The following is an 18,334-nucleotide window of genomic DNA, read 5'->3' as shown; positions in this document are numbered from 1 at the left end:
TATATAAATTACATCCCCAGAAATTGCAAAGGGAAACTGAAGCTTTAAATAAACGAGACGCACCGCTATGGTTCATCCCGAGATGCAGTCGTGATTCCCACGTATCAATATTTGTGGCAGCAAACCCTATTATTACTTCTGGCCCTCGTGACAACACAGGAAGTAAAACTAAGGATGTCAATCACATCGCGATTATGAGCAAAGCAGCTTGAGATGTGCAGTAGCTGCGCTTTTCGTTTATTTCAAGCGTCAACATCGTTTTGTATCTACATCCATCTACATCTACATGGATACTCTGCAAATCACATTTAAGTGCCTGTCAGAGGGTTCATCGAACCATCTTCACAATTTTCTATGATTCCAATCTCGTATAGCGCGCGGGCAAAATAAACACCTATATCTTTCCGTACGAGCTCTGATTTCCCTTATTTTATCGTGGTGATCGTTCCTCACTATGTAGGTCGGTGCCAACAAAATATTTTCGCATTCGGAGGAGAAAGTTGGTGACTGCAATTTCGTGAGGAGATTCCGTCGCAACGAAAAACGCCTTTCTTTTAATGATTTCCACCCCAAATCCTGTATCATTTATGTGAGACTCTGTCTCATATTTCGCGAGGCAGTCTCCTTAGTAGGTCTGTTACATTTTCTAAGTGTCCTGCCAATAAAACGCACTCTCTGGTTAGCCTTCCCCACAACATTTTCTGTGTTCCTTCCAATTTAAGTTGTTCCTAATTGTAATACCTAGGTATTTAGTTGAATTTACGGCCTCTAGATTAGACTGATTTATCGTGTAACCGAAGTTTAACGAGTTCCTTTTAGCACTCATGTGGATGATCTCACACTTTTCGTTATTTAGGGTCAACTGCCCCTTTTCGCACCATTCCGATATTTCTTCTAAATCGTTTTGCATTTTGTTTTGATCTTCTGATGACCTAATTAGTCGATAAACGCCAGCATCATCTGCAAACAACCGAAGACGGCTGCTCAGATTGTCTCCCAAATCGTTTATATAGGTAAGGAACAGAAAAGGGCCTATAACACTATCTTGGGGAACGCCAGAAATCACTTCTGTTTTACTCTGACTTTCCGTCAATTACTAAGAACTGTGAACTCTCTGACAGGGAATCACAAATCCAGTCACATAACTGAGACGATATTCCATACTCATGACATTTAAATACGAGCCGCTTGTGTGGTACAGTGTCAAAAGCCTTCCGGAAATCCAGAAATACGGAATCGATCTGAAATCCCTTGTCAATAGCACTCAACACTTCATGTGAATAAAGAGGTAGTTGTGTTTCACAGGAACGATGTTTTCTAAACCCATGATGACTGTGTCAATAGACCGTTTCACAAATGGTTCAAATGCCTCTGAGCACTATCGGACTTAACATCTGAGGTCATCAGTCCCCTAGAACTTAGAACTACTTAAACCTAACTAACCTAAGGGCATCACACACATCCATGCCCGAGACAGGATTCTAACCTGCGACCGTAGCGCCTAGAACCGCTCGGCCACACTGGCCGGCCAATAGACCGTTTCCTTCGAGGTAATTCATAATGTTCGAACATAATATATCTTCTAAAATCCTGCTGCATATCGACGTTAACGACATGGGCCTGTAATTTAGTAGATTACTCCTACTACCTTTCTTGAATATTGGTGTGACCTTTGCAACTTTCCAGTTTTGGGTACGGATCTTTCGTCTTGCGAACGGTTGTATATGATTGTTAAGTGTGTACCTTGGGATGTAACTGCCGTATTGCGATACAATCAACGCCATTCTTTTTGTAATTTTTCATGTTATTGATTGCCCAAGAAATAGTATGGGGTGTTCATTTTTTAAAAAATCTCTTATAATGTGCTGATTTTTATCCAGATGACCACTTAGTATATGGTTCAACGTAAATTGAACACGTTTCATAATGAGAAGATTTTTTTTTAGTCCTGAAGCTGACAGCAAAGCCTGCCGAATACGGTTGTCTTAAATAAGGAAAAATTTATGCGCTCTAGGCTGTTGAACGTTTTTATTTCCGCAATATTTGTGGTACAAGTGTTAGATGACTCAGCTTGCATATTGGAGTGCTACTTATTTTTTCGAATTTCATGTTTCATCACACACACACACACACACACACACACACCTTAGATTTTTAGAGTGGTACTTATTTTTTCTAATTTCATGTTTCATCATGCACACACCCTAGTTCTTTTCCCTTTCGTTTGAAGAAAAATTTTAGAACCTATTTTGTTGAAACTGAAGACGAGGTACCTACGACACAGTGGCCGAGAAGTTGAGTCATGTCACTTTGTGGTGTTCGTTACTGCTTATGCGTATGTTTGACTCCTGTCAGTAGAATGGTCCACAAGTGAGTTTAAATAAAAATTACAAGTGATTTGAGGATCCCTTCCCATTTTTTCTACGTTTGGCATGTTTTGATAATGTGTCACATTGCATTACAATTAATTAATACTGACCCATACTGCAACGCACTTAAATTTTTAAATAAGACTTACATAATAATATAAGTGGTGTTTTTCTATTGGAATAAACAACTGATACCACTATACATACGTATGTTTTGAAAATATGCTTAAATATGTTTAAATGGTAGAAATTTAAGTACTAATATGTAGCCGAACATACAAAATGTGTGAATGCAGCATAAATCAATAATAAAGTTTTCACAATTTTCTTTCTAGTGTCTATCTTCTTTTTTAACAATCAGGGCATTTTCTCCGGTGGTTTTGCACACATCGCAAAACTACTTGTTTTTGTTCTTCTTCGGCTATTAATAGTCCATTCAAGTGTTACATTAACTTCACTGCTCTTTCTGCTGTATCGTACGTCACTTTAAGAGTTTTCCTAGCCTCTTTGGCTCTAAGGTAGGAAGTGTTTGAATACGAAGAAATAGGAGCCATATTTTAGAAACCTAAACCTACGTTTAACTTCTTGAACATGTCCAAACGCTTGACTGAAGTGATCTCATCACTCCTCTGCAGAGTGAAAGATTCATACTGGGCCACGCGGAGTAGTTAGATGAAGTCGTGTGTAAGCCTAGGGTCCGATGACCTCAGCAGTTTGGTCCCTTAGGAATTTACCACAAATTTCCAATTTCATACTGGAAGGCCATGTCTCTGCAATATCCTTTCTTCTAGGAATGATAGTCCCGGAAATTTCGCAGAAGAGTTTCTTTGAAATCTGGGAAGTAGGAGACGATGTACTGGTAAAGTTGTGAGGAAGGGTAATGAGGAGTGCTTGAGGGGCTAAGTCGTTAGAGAACTTACCGTTGAAAGGCAAAGGTCACGAGTTTGTGTCTCGGTCGGCCCACAGTTTTAATCTGCCAGGAAGTTTCATATCAGTGCACAGTCCGCTACAGAGAGAAAATTTCATTCTGGTGTATGATAGCAGTCAAGCACACGTATAAGCAGTAATAAAAAACCCGTAGTGACATGACGCAACTTCTCGGTCACTGTTGCATGAGTTCCTTGTCTTCATTTTCAACAAAACAGGTTTTAAAATTCTTCTTGAAACAAAGGGGGGAAAACTAAGGGATGTGTGTGAAGAAACACGAAATTCAAAATAATACGGACCACCCTAATAAACGTCGCCCCCCCCCCCTCTTGGAAAAAACAAAAACCACGCCACGTGATAGTTCCTTCATCCTCAATTGTTGCACACCAGTGTTACAAAGATATTCAATTTTTAACTTCAAATGAAACAACGGAATTAAATAAATACCCGGCACATATCAGGACACTTGGCCTGGGTGGAAGATTTATTATACTTAAATTATTTCACGTCAGCCGCTGACAGCAGCTGTGTGTGACGATATACACTGGTGGGAAAACCTGAAGATGAAAGTAACTTTCGCATAATGCGTCATTGCCAAGTAACATAGCTCGATGAAATTTGAACCACATAGTGTACAAACAATTGTTACACTACAGTACAGCAGATAGCCGAAAGAAATACGCAAAGAATCGAAGAGAAATGACACTTTTATTCAAACATAATAATTACACTAAAGTCACTGTGATTTATGATGATCCCCTGGGCGTTCCAAGAGGCAGTACATGACCGTGGACCACGACCTCACATCCCGAAAGGTTTACCAGCAGCTAGGCGGCACATGGTGCTCAGTAGGGTTTGAGATCACACGGACGGCAATGCATGCTATGCATCGTGCACCTGTGCTGGCCTCAAGGTTGGTAAAGAGTTTTTGTGCCAGGGCTTTCCATTCCTCCGCCAGCGCTGTTGACAACTACCGGTTGGTCATTGATGCATATGAAAGTGCTTCAGTATGATATTGAAACGCCTGTGTTGTTAAGAAGAACGATGGAATGATCGTTACGACAACCATGCATGTCCAAATGAACATTTTATCGTTCTTATTAACAACACTGGCACTGCAATATTGCATTTATTTGCCGATACCAGGCAGCTACTTTCAGTTAAAATGTCGTCCCCTGTACGGGAATTACATAATGTACGGGGGTTGGAACTTAAAAAGTGGCAACTATTTATTCACAATCGATACCAAAGAGTTATATGTTTTCACCTGCTACTGTCCTTCAAAGTAGTCACCAGCGTTGTGTAGAACCCGTTGCCAGCGATGTGGAAGGCGTAGTATACCATTAGCAGAGCCTGTTCTGTTGGTGCGAATGGAGCGATCTGCTGCCTGTCGAATCTCTGGTACAGTTCTGAAGCGAATGCCACAAAGTGGTTCCTTCATCTTCGGAATCAAACTTCGGAATCAAACTTCGGAATCACACTTTCTGCGCAACCCACCCATCATTTTGCACGACAATGCGCGGGCGCATACAGCGCAAGCTGTGGGTGCTCTATTCGGTCGATGGGACTGGGAAGTGCTGTACCATCCACCATACTCCCCGGACTTATGGGATGGTTTACTATCTTTTGGTTCAAAAAATCGATTTTTTTTAAATTGCATTTTTGGATCCATAAAAGTGTTTAGAATCCACCCCTGAAACGGTTTTTCCGAATACGGAACGGAAATGTTTGTTATTCGCGGTTGAACAAAAAATACACCTACCTGAAATCGGACTTTTTCACACACCAGTTTTTTTTCTTTCGGAGGACGAGTTATTGTACCGGTGCTTGGGAGGAAACACACAAAATTCAAATGAAAGTTTGAACACGTGTATTTGGAAGATAGCCCCCAAGCCTTTGCATTCTGGTGCGAAGACTGTGGAGTTTGCGACTTTCCTGGCAGTGAGCAGCTTCAACGAAGGGTATTCAGCAATTCTGAAGACCATCACAACGATGGACGTCACCCTGGGACTCTATTGGAGGCAGTTCGCCAACCATTCGGACGACCACCGGATTCAAGCGTCCGAAAACCGCTTATCACCGCCGTACGAGCGGCTTTGGAGCAGCGCAGGATGGCCCAGATCGAGCATAACGCCCTCTATGAGGAAGAGGAAGGACTAGTTTATGGACCAGGAATAGCAGATTGAACGTAAGTGGCATAATATTGCATTTATATGTATTCAAAACTTCAAACGCGTTTTCTCGAAATGACTTTTTTTATCGCACAGTATGGTAACTTCATATCTACTGAACCGGTTGGCATGATTCTTTGCTTCCAACGAAGCTAACTAAATTGTCTAGGAGTTGTACCACTTTTATTCCAATCCATCAGTTATAAATATTTTTACTTGACCGACGAAGTCAAAAAATCGATGAAAAAACTTTTTTTTTTCAAATGACCGCCATTTTGTTTCCTATGGCCCAAATACCTTAAGCGAGGTACAACTCCTAAAGAATCTCATCTACTTCGCTAACGTCAACTCAATTTTGATTTCAGACTAGCCGGCTGACCTGTGACATACCGCGCGTGGAGGTCTACATCGAAATTTTGTTTCGTTCCGACGGCAGTTCCGCCTTTGCTCTTCGACATCTCCGGTCGAAAAAATTTCAGTTTGTAGAGGAAATACCAATAAACATTTTGACCAAATTTTACACTGATATCTATAACACATCCCGAGAAAAAAATTCACAAAGAACATGTTTTTGTCGGGCCGAAGATAGTAAACCTCCCCTTAAGTCCTTGTGACTTTGATTTGATTCCGAAGATGAAGGAACCACTGCGTGCCATTCGCTTCAGAACTGTTCCAGAGATTGGACATGCAGTAGACCGCTCCATTCGCACCATCAAAAGAACAGGCTCTGCTAACGGTATACTACTCCTTCCACATCGCTGGCAGCGGGTTCTACACAACGCTGGTGACTATTCTGAAGGACAGTAACAAGTGCAAACATGTAACTCTTTTGTATCGGTTGTGAATAAATAGTTGCCACGATTTAAGTTCCAACACCCGTATGTACAAGTACAGTTTGTGACGCACGAACAACGACATGTGGTACTTTGGGTTTGGCCTTGAAGTTAAGGTGAGCGCTCGCGTAAAGCGGCAAATCCGGGTTCGAGTCCCAATCTAGCACGAATTTTCATTTCTGTCATTCTTTTACAAACTGTATGGATTCCGCACGTGTCCGATGGGATTTATATCAGGCGAACGGGCAGGCTAGTCAATGTGCCGAATATCCTCCAAGAATTCCTCTACCGGCGCCGTTGGATGCGGTCGCTCATTGTCATCCGTGAAAAGAGGACGTTGTCGTCCCTTAATTACGTGAGGCGTTTGTTTGAAATTTGGAACCACCATCCCCCATGGCGAGATTTGGCGAGATGTGGTGGGACCCCACTCCCCCCGTGAGAGGTTTACCTCATAGTTGGGTAAAAACACGAAAAGTGATTTTCATTTGATTTGGAAATTAAGTAAAACACTTTAATAAAACCACTTTTTATTTATCAAATGTAGGGAATAGTGTTTTAATACGTGATTAAAAACACTTAATTGTTTTTACGGTCCCTAAATATTGGTCTTTTGTTGGTATATTAAATACATTACATGTCACTGAATCTTTACTTACTTTGCAGATTAAAGGAGACATTGTTTCTATCTTCCTTCGAGACATATAATTAATTAGCTTTTCAATCTCTTTATTTATATGATCACTAAGAGAATTCTGATCGGTGAACTTCAGCTTAGTTACCTTCCACAAACGAATAGCTTCTTGGTCGCACGTGTGTTTAGACTTGTTGACGTGCCGCTTAAGATACGCATTGTGAAAGTTTTCACACAAATTCGTGTCGAACACAGTAACATCTGCTTTATGTGCGTTGCATAATCTCATGACTGACTAACTGACACTCAGTGACCTCAATCAACGCGATAGAGAATTCCCCCAACGAAATGTGACACTTGCGCGGCACGTGTTTTAGGAATTGAGGAACTCCGGGCATGCACCAGCGTAAAGCGTTCAGTTCAGTTCAGAGGGCCTATAAAGATTATTGAGCACTATTGTCTCAAAATGTTTCAAATGGCTCTGAGAACTATGGAACTTAACGTCTGAGGTCATCAGTCCCCTAGAATTTAGAACTACTTAAACCTAACTAACCTAAGGACATCACACACGTCCATGGCCGAGGCGGGATTCGAACCTGCGACCGTAGCGGTTGCGCGGTTCCAGACTGAAACGCCTAGAACCGCTCGGACACCACGGCCGGCCACTATTGTCTATGCTCGGGATTAGTTATAAGGGGTGTTCAGAACTTCCCGTTGCAGACTTCTACGACTTGTAGAGGGGTGTGAGTAGACAATGTTTTGAACAGGAACCCATGGCCGGAAACGTACCGTTTCCGTACTACAGCCGTTTGAAAGCATGTTTGCTAGGTATGTATGCAACAGGGTAGTCACTGTGGGGGGAGTGCTTACGTCGGGTTGAACTTGGAGAAAAATGCTACGGACCATGGAATGAATACATAGAAGAAATGGTGTGGTGTGCATTTATAGGTGTCACAGTGCGTCTGTTTTACAAAAGTCGGATCAAATCACCATCTTCTCCAGTATAAGAATGTCTGACCAACTGTGGTTTCTCATACATCAAAGATATTGTTTTCGAAATTTGTGGTAAGTTCCTATGGGACCAATTTGCTGAGTTGTCGGTCCCTAGGCTTATACACAACTCATTCTAACTTAAACTAACTTACGCTAAGAACAACACACACACCCAAGTCCGAGGGAGGACTGCCTGTGGCAAGGCGCCTCAAACAGCGCGACTACCCCGCGCGGCCGAAATTGTTTTTAAACGTTACTGTAAATCTCAGTAATTCTTCTGGTTTGTTTATAATTTGTTTATTGTGGGACGTATATGCCCCAGAAAACTTCGAAGAATGTGGGAAATATTGGTTTGTGGTATGTCAAAGCCATCTTCAAATGTTATGTTGAAAACTTATAGTTCATGTTTTTCATTGTCAAGAAAGTAAATATGTTTTGCTATTTATTTGTTAAACTTTTTCTATAATTACCATACAGATAAACTCATTCTACAATTAAAAATGTAACAGAGAAGATCCTAGGTTCATGTACAAACCATCCTCCTACAGCTCCCAGCCCAATTGCATTTTGAACCTCTTCATTAGTTACTCGACCTGCCCATTTCATCCTCAGCATTCTTCTGTAGTATCGCATTCCAAAAGGTTGTAATATATTTTTGTACGCACTTTTTATAGTCCACGTTTCACTAACATATAAGGCTACACCCAAAATAAACACTTCCGCAAAAGCTTTACTAACACTTAAATTTATATTCGAGATTCATATGTTTCTCTTTCCCAATTTCCTTCCATTGCCAGTACAAATTTTATACCCCCTTTACTTCTGCCGTTGTCATTTTTTATGGTTAAGGAATAGTACACTGGCGCACTGCCGTTTCTCGGTGACCAACGGGCACAATACTTCACCGAGCAGCCATGTCGCAATCTTTGCCGGCCGGTGTGGCCGAGCGGTTCTCGGCGCTACAGTCTTGAACCGCGCGCCCGCTACGGTCGCAGGTCCGAATCCTGCCTCGGGTATGGATGTATGTGATGTCCTTAGGTTAGTTCTGAGTTCTAGGGGACTGATGACCTCAGATGTTAAGTCCCATAGTGCTCGGAACCATTTTTTTTTTTTTTAATCGTAATCTTCAGGTGCGCAGATGATACTGACATGGTTGCCTGCCGAAATATTGGACCCGTGGGACACCAAGAACCCCAGTAACTATTGTATTGCTCTCTCAACAAATAATTCAGAAATCACAGTGATTATGCTGATTATTATCAATGTTCGTCCACTAGTGTCAGCATCTGATTCCCTAGCCTAATATCCTCAGTATCACTTCAGTTAATCTGACTAAACTCTGTTTCCCTTATCTTACTTTTCATTGTGTTCATCAAATAACCTCTTTTCAAAGGTTCTTACATTATCGTCTCTGACAGAATTGCAATGTCAATAGCAAATCTTAAAGTTTAATACGTCTTCTCTCTGAACTAAAATTTATTCCCAGGTTTCATTCCAGTCACTTTTACTTTTTGCTCTATGTCCAGATTGAAAAGGGAGTGGGAAGGGGTTGTAACCTATACTTCATGTTATTCAATTACGCCACCCTTTTATGTTCGTCGCCTCTAATAACTGCAGCCTGGTTTCTGTGCAAGTTCTATTCAACTTTAAAATACCTGTATTACATCCCTGATGATTTAGTACACAATATTTTTTTAATAAGACATAAGGCAAGTCTGATGTTTCCACAAGTGGCTTCTACCCGTCGTTCCATTGTTCTGTAGGTAGTTTGTGTTAGTGTTTCACAACCATGACGTATTAAAACTGAGGTTTCTGTAATACTCACACTGGTCGGCTTATTTCGTATTGGGACTAGCACGTTTTTCGTTGCATATGAAGATATATCACCTGTTACATACAATCATGATCCAAAATATTATTACCAGCTGCTTAATGCTGTGTTGGTGAACATTAAGACCGGAACGCAATAACACAAGAATTCTACGTGGCATGTATTCGACAAGTCCTTGACTGTTTTCCCGAAGTATGAGCAGCAGATGTCTATGCACAAGTCGCGCAATTCCCACGAATTTCGGGCCGGTAGTTTGTTATACAGTAGTTCAATTCAGCCGAATTTAGAGGTAATGAGATCAATTTGAGTTCAGTATAACGCTGCCCAAACCACTGTAGTGTTATTCTGGTCTCTAGATACGGACAGTTTCCTGCAGGAAGATGCCATCACCATGGGGTAGTACATCAGAACTGAAAGGATACAGGTGACCCACAATAATGTCCACGTAGTCTACAGCTGTCATGGTGGTTCCGAGTACTGCCATAGGCCCCATAGAAGCCCATGTGAATGTCCCCAATAGGATAATCCTGCCCCCAGTACTGTCCGTCACCTGGACGACAGCGTATCAGAACATGACCATCGAACTGTTATAACAAGGAACGTGATTCGTCCCACCAGGTGCCACATTTCTATGGAGCTACAGTCCAATCTCGGGGACCCCGTGTCCACTGTAATTCTAATTGTCGGTACCAGTGGGTCAACATGGGAAGACAAAGGAGTCGTCTACTGCGGAGTCCAAAGTTCAGCAATGTGAGCTGAATGGTGTGCTGCGAAACGCTACCGACTGCACCAAGGTTGTACTCTGTCTTCAGATCTGACACAGATGGCCCTCTACCCTGCTTTACAAAGCGGACAAACCTCCGACCACCAAATTCTTTGATGCGACATGGGTATTCAACACTTTTGCCACATACACGTGGTGTCAAATTTTCAACCACTTTCCATAAACGATCACGACAGTAGCACGCGATCAGCCTAACAGCTTCGCCGCTCCCGAGATACTCGATCCCAGGCGCCGGGCCATAACAATTTTAGCTCTGTCAAAGTCGCTTATGTCTGCATATTTCCCCATTTGTGGCCCATATAGTCATTAGGTTGATCCCTCAGTCGTATCTGCTCCGTCACGTAGCCACAACTCCAGCGGTGGGCATGGTCATGATGTTTCGACCGATCAGTACCTACCTAACAGTAGATTCCTAATGGCTGTTGTAGATTACGAAGTCCATTCCGTTCCACTTGGTGTCCTGACTGCTTCATAGCTAAGTAATAATCCCTTCTGTCGAAAGCGTGGATAATATTTCTCATTCTGTAGAAGAAAAATGACAATATTTCTTGCTGGTTTACAGGATTTCTATCTAATACATACGGAAACATGTAATTATTAAAGCAGGGGCAAATACAAATATTATTAATAGGAATTATGGAAATTAAGAAGTTATCTATATAACGTAATGTGCTCAGAATTTGATTTCGATTATAGCAGAATCTAATCATGTGCAAAATAACTATGTATTCTTTTTTTAAAAAAAGCATCGTTTTTTCCCTTCTCATGGCATCTAATGCTGATAAACTAGGTGGGAAAATTTTTTCCTTCTTCCTCACTAGTTCTCCACTGATTTTTGTTTGGAAAGACACGTGATTAATGAAAAAGAAAAGAAAATCGAAATATTGTTAAAAGTGGAAATGTGAATCTAACGTTATTCTCACATTGACCATGGCGTGTTCTGTGAAGACGAGCGTTTCAGTCTAGAAAAAGGAATAAGTAACTACAGCGGCCTGATCTGTCACGTTAAACAACTGAAGATGTCGCCTCTGTCATCCTGTTTCAGATTACTTGAAAATTTGCAGTACCCGCCGTTATTGATTCCCGCCAACACTACCAGTCGGAAGCCGTTGCATATACACGTTTAGCGTACACATACAACACTGCTGATTGTTCAAAATGGTTCAAATGGCTCTGAGCACTATGTGACTTAACAGCTATGGTCATCAGTCCCCTAGAACTTAGAACCACTTAATCCTAACTAACCTAAGGACATCACACAACACCCAGTACTGCTGATTGTTATTCGCTCGCAAAAGAGTTACGAGCTCTACAGAGAAGTGCGATTCTTCACGATTCACAAACGGTTCCATCCACTGTGCTTCCAACAACATTTGCTTTCTTCTGTTCAGTATCTTCGAACACTGTGGTATCATGCTGTGAACGAGCGTAAAACCATGTCCTAGAGCACGTAGATGCGACCTTCAAGAAGTTGGTTGTGGATACATTGTGTGTTCTCATGCACTCAGAAAAGCTTGTTACCTCTTGTAACAGCAAGTTCGCCGTGACTGTGGGGCGGGAGTAAACTGCTACAAACTTTGATAGCTACAAGCTTTAGCGGACAGCCTTGTCCTGGAGAAAGCACGTCTCATGGTCTACTCCCTATCTTCTGCTTGTTGTACACGCCACAAATTCTAGCCAATCACGTTTCAACTTCCATACTCATCCCGAAATGGTGACTTGTAATTAAAATTATCTGTTTCAACTAGCAAGATTGTGAGTCCTTGCTGAATCGTTGTCATTATTACATAAGAATACCATTCTGTGGTCTCTGTATCACAGATTTTTATTTTGCACATCCTATGCTTCGATTTACAATACCAGTTTCTATGTTACTGTTTCAGAGATATTATTCTTGTCCTCTTGTGCATTATGAAACACGTAATCCATAATTACACAAAGAACTTATGTTGTAATTCGAAATACATCGAGATCTTACAATATCTAACAAAGCACTATGAAATGTGCGTGTGACTAGGTCTTGCCGTCGGGTAGACCGCTCGCCTGGTGCAACTCTTTTTAGATGACGCCGCTTCGGCAACTTCCTTGTAGATGAGGATGAAATGATGATCAAGACAATACGATACACGGTTCCCGAGCGGAAAAAAAATCTCCGATCCGGCCAGGAATCGAATCCGGACCCTTCACATGGCTTTCTGCAGCGTTGACCACTCAGCTGTGGAGACAGACAACAGAGGAAATAAATAATGATATAATATACCGTTAGTTTAATATACAATAGATTACAAGTTAAATATAGAATTTCTCGCTACACAACAGTATCATTCCTGCGCCACTTATTACACAATAGAGATTCATGATTCATTCAGCAGTCATCATAGTATTTAAGAGTACTGCTTTTGGTAGAAATTATTCGTGAAATTTCATTAATGGAACACTCTCCCATTATCTTCATCTACATCCGTGCTCTAGGAGTCACCTGACAGTGTTATAGCCGGAGGTACTTTGGGGAAGCACTGTTATTTCTCCTCTTTCCTCTACCGTTTGCAAATGGCACTCGGTAATATTTCCTGTTGTCAAGCCTCCGTATGAGCTCCAGTTTCTCTGATTTATGTTCGTAAACAATTGCCTACCTCATCAAAATGTGGCTCTACCTCGAAAAAAAAAATTCTATGACGTGTAAACGGTGGAGTTCGCTACTGTTTAGTCTTCGTGCCTACTTGTGAAAGAGGAGAACTGCTAGTAGCTAGGAGCTCTATAAATGGATTTAAAGTATTGTGCAGCAGGATGTAGCGTCCGCAAATTCAAAAAAGTGTTCAGAGAAAGATTTCTCAAGAGGCGTCTCATGGCAGCGACGTGAGCAAAATCTTAAGAGAAACTCTGTCCCAGCCACAGGGAACGAGTACAGGCTGTCCATGCCTCTAGACAAAGAACTGATCGTGTCGTAGAGTGGTGGAAATTATGAAGGATCGTATGGGAGAAAATTCATCAATAACCATTCGTAAATCTCCCCTTGAGTTGCACACTTCACATAATACAGAGAAAAAAGTATTAATGAAACATCAGTTATACTCCTATCGCCTCAAACATGTGTAATTAAAGGAAAGAGATGATTTTGAAAGAAGCGTTGAGTTCTGACAATGAATTACCTTGAAATGCTTGCTCTGATACTCGTGGTCGTCGAATTGAAGAAATGTTACAAACTATATTTGTTGCTATAGGTTGTTTGCGTCCGTATAAAAACTACATATCAATTTCTGACTATTTGTTCCTAATCCCGACGTATTGTTTACGATGCTCTACCATCCATGTAATTTCGATGCCAATGTTTTGAGGCATTCTGTCAGCATCATCACCCACGAACAGTTTGCAACAGCTTGCGACTTTCTACAATCCACACAGTAACTCACGTTATCAGTGAGATCTCTATAGTCTAAGTATTTCAAAATGGCTCTGAGCACTATGGGACTCAACTGCTGTGGTTATCAGTCCCCTAGAACTTAGAACTACTTAAACCTAACTAACCTAAGGACATCACACACATCCATGCCCGAGGCAGGATTCGAACCTGCGACCGTAGCAGTCGCACGGTTCCGGACTGCGCGCCTAGAACCGCGAGACCACCGCGGCCGGCTCTAAGTATTTCTAACAAGACTTCAGAATACCTCTGTCATTCGATTCTTTTCTACTGCCCCTTAGTCCAGGTCCTTGCGAAGTTGGATTTATAGAATACAGAGAGAAGATCCAAAGAATAGTGGCACCTTTGGCCCGTATTCGGTTAGCAGGTGTGAGAGCATTATGAAGCCGCTCCAAAAACTCCAGTTGCAGAGGCTAGAAGAGAGGCGTTATGTATCTGAGACAGGTTTGATGTTAAAATTCCGAGAGCATACGTCTGAAGATGACTCAAGCCACATATTACTTCATCGTACACAAGCTTCCGAAGTGACCGAGACCAAAAATATCACAGAGATTTTAGCTCCTATGAAGGCTTACCGGCAATAATTATTCCCACACTCTAAAGTGGAACAGAGAAGTCTGTAAGGAGAAGGGGAGATGAGAGGTGGGGGCCTTGGTTCCCTTTGCCACACACTTGAAGGTGTTTGCGTAGCGTAGATCTAGATATAGAAACACGCTGACCACTCAACCATAGAACCGAACTGTGGAGAAACATATGACAGGAAGCAATGCTAGCCTTATATTTTATACTGTAATTAGTAATAACGAATCATAATTAATCATATCATAGAGAAACTGCTTTTCCGCTGAGAAACTGCGAGGAGGATGCGAAATTATCCCAGGTCACTGATGCAAACTCTGTTGATCGGAAACTGTACAGCTCCACCTCTCCTCCCTTTTCCATTCAAATGCTCGAGACGGAGATTTCTTCTTCTATGGGATTGGACCAGGTAACCTCAGGTTCTTGTGATTTTGACTGTATTGAGGAGCTCAGCTACAGCGTCCTGACCATCATCTCAACTTTAACTGTGGGAGAATATTCTAGGATGTAGTTCACACAACACAATGTGGACACATGATAAGCTGCTTGACTAAATAATCAGTGACACTGACATATGAGCTGTCAAGTTGGCTATACGTAGGAAGGAATTCTCGAAGCTCTGAGCAATATACATTTTATTTTTGCTTTCATTATTTTTATTAATATTGGGCAGCAAGATAACCAGAGCTTAATATTTTTAGCATGGTGCAGCAGAGTCAGCAACTGTAAAATGTAATTATATTAAATTTCAGCCTCCAGTTGCATGAGCAAAGAAACTTCACCTAGGTTTCAGCTATAATAATGTAGCCTTCTTCAGAAATGTCTCAATATAAAATTAAATTAATACATGCCAGATATTAGCCTTGTCAAACTGAAAATATTAGTACTACATTACATAGACACAAGACTGCATCACAGCTACTAATGTTTTGCCCTTAGGTCACACCAACAGGCCAGACAAGTGGGCCGTGGGTGCTGCGTCCTATCATAAATATTGATCTCAGCATTTAATTTTTCGCATCTAAATATGGTAAATTTTTCTATATTACATATTTATCAAATTTTTTCACATATATATTATTTGCTTTGACATATCTTGTACAACACTGTGATATACTGCCTCTTATTCCTCTCTCGACCATTAAAACCATATCATAATCATATAACAGTTCTAGTGGTTGTTCAGTTATTTTCAACATTACATCCCATGATGAACATACCAAGAAGGATCTGAATCATAAGCAGTTATACAAGTTTTTCTAAGGTTTTCAAATACATCAGACAGTAACAATACATCAGTTTTAATACATAGATCATGATAATCACCAAGATTTTTCATACTAAATTTTTCCAAAATTTATTTTGCATTTTATAATCTTCACCACTTATTTTACAGTCATTCAGTTTATTGTAAAATTCTTCTTTTGCTGGTAGTTGTGTCTCTTCAAATTTCTTCCATGAATCTACATAATCATAAGGTGATACACCTTTTCTGACCACTAGATTGAATAATTCTTCTGAATTTTTTTATGTATGTCATTTGTTTTTCAAATTTAATGAAATTTTGTTAAGTTATAAAGCCATAAATTTCAGTGTATCGATAACTTCATATTCTACTTTTCTCTATTCTTACCAATGTATCTATCTTAATTGTTTTGTATTACATCTATTTCTTATCATACCTAAGTTCTTTCACAAACAGATGTGAGTCATATCCTCATAAATTATGTAAATAAATTGGTAAAAAACTTGGATATGTTACTTTTAGATCACAATTATTACACAAAGATTTATATATTTACCTGTCAAGTTCATAATTTTTAATGCATACACTTGATATTGCTCATCAAACAAATCAGCGTTGATAGATATACTAAGTTTAGTTTCAGTCTTTGGAATATGGTCAGCCATTACAGGAAACTCAAATTTTCCACGTTTCTGATCAATGTCAAGAGTAACATTTTTATATTTTGTAACTCTTTCTGCATTTTGGTCTACTGGATATAATGCAGATTTTATAGACAACACAAAATATTTTTAACCATATTTTTTACATTAATACACGCTTTTTTAATTTTTATTTTATTGAGTACTTCAATGTAAGATGACCTTCTCATTGGAATACATCTATTAATTCCTAGTTTTAAACCAGTAATTATGTTTAGTAGCTATCCTGATCCACATGCTCAAAAATCACCCAGCCTCTATAAAATATATTGTTTACCTTTCTTAAATTTTTTTAATTAACTCTCTTTCATTCCTGGTCCTATAGTTTTCTGTTTGGAAATTAAATTACAAAATATTTTTATTTGTCTGCATTTGGCACTCACAAAATATTTTTAAAGTCACTTTCATTCCACAATGAATTTTTAGACTGTCTTTTACAATTTTGTAATTTTCAGTTTTCCTGCTAACACGAAATGTTAATGTACTGTTGAACTTATATTGTTTTTAAAATTTATTGTTTGTAAATACATTATCACCTAGATAATCATGAACTGTTTCTTCTGCTTTTTATTACTTGAAGGCCTTGGTAGAGAATGGAAATACTCGTTCAAAGTTTTATATTCATTAGTTTCGAAAACTTTGTCATCAAATTGAGGAATTGTTTCCAAAGACTTTCTCTTCACTCCAGAGTTAGGTCTGTGACCTGATGCCTATTAATAAATGTAGTTAGATCAGCTTTTCTTAATTTACTGTACCCTCTTATATTATTTCTTTTGTAATACTCATAAGGTTGAACAACCTTGAATTTTTCCATTTGGCTCTCCTATTTAGTTAATTCTTCTTGGATTTGTAAAACATAAGATTTGAAAATTCGACTATAAAAGATTTCATATTTAATAGCTACTTAAAAATTAAGTACAACATGATTCTCCTTTCTAATTTTTCATGTATTCTAAAATAGATTTTTTACATTTATACTGTGTTTATACTTATGTGAAGGTTTACTGTAACAACAACAAAATTCTTTAATTTATTGACTATGATTACATCTCTTTACATTCGTATTTTCATCATTTTTCATTCGTAATAATATTTATGGATGTTCTTCACTCGGAATTCGTTGTAAATGGTTTTTATAATAATGTACATAAATACTGTTTCCACATACACTAGGAATTCGCTTACTATTGTACCTTCATACATGATATTCACCTCCACACTCTCTACACATCACTCTAAAACAAACTTTTCTTTATCAAAATCGACTTCTCATTGTTGCAATATTTACACTGTATGGTTTTGATTGCTTCCGCTTATGTAGGAAAAAAATCAGATTTGAGAAAAAGTAATTTTTTTGTTTTTTTTTCTAATGCATGTTTTAATATATTTATTACATCAAACACTAATTTTGTATACCTAATACCAAATATAGATAAATCAACTGCACAAGCACTAACTACATTTTTTGTCATTTCATTATATTCACAGAAAGTATCATCCTTGAAAAATACAAATAATGTACCGGAATGCAGAATTGATTCTGGTACATAACTTTGGAAATTCTCTACAGTGACTAGCACGAAAATAGGGCTTCAAGGTCATCTCGCCACCTTACAGATTTTTTTATAGTTATAATTTCTAATGTTCGTAAAAATTAAAAAACAAGAATTGGGCAACTCTATTTTCAGTATAGAATATGATAGAGTACTTTCCAAAATAAAATTCTCACTAGCTGTTAGGAAAGAAATGACAGCTAACGTTACAAGAAATTTTAGAGGAAAATAATTTTTTGCTTAAACCTGTGGTAATAACAGAATCACTAATGTAATTCGACTGAAAAAAACTTGAACA

This window comes from Schistocerca nitens, chromosome 3 (genome assembly GCF_023898315.1).
Source record: "Schistocerca nitens isolate TAMUIC-IGC-003100 chromosome 3, iqSchNite1.1, whole genome shotgun sequence".
NCBI lineage: Eukaryota > Metazoa > Arthropoda > Insecta > Orthoptera > Acrididae > Schistocerca > Schistocerca nitens.
This window is presented reverse-complemented; position numbering follows the sequence as displayed.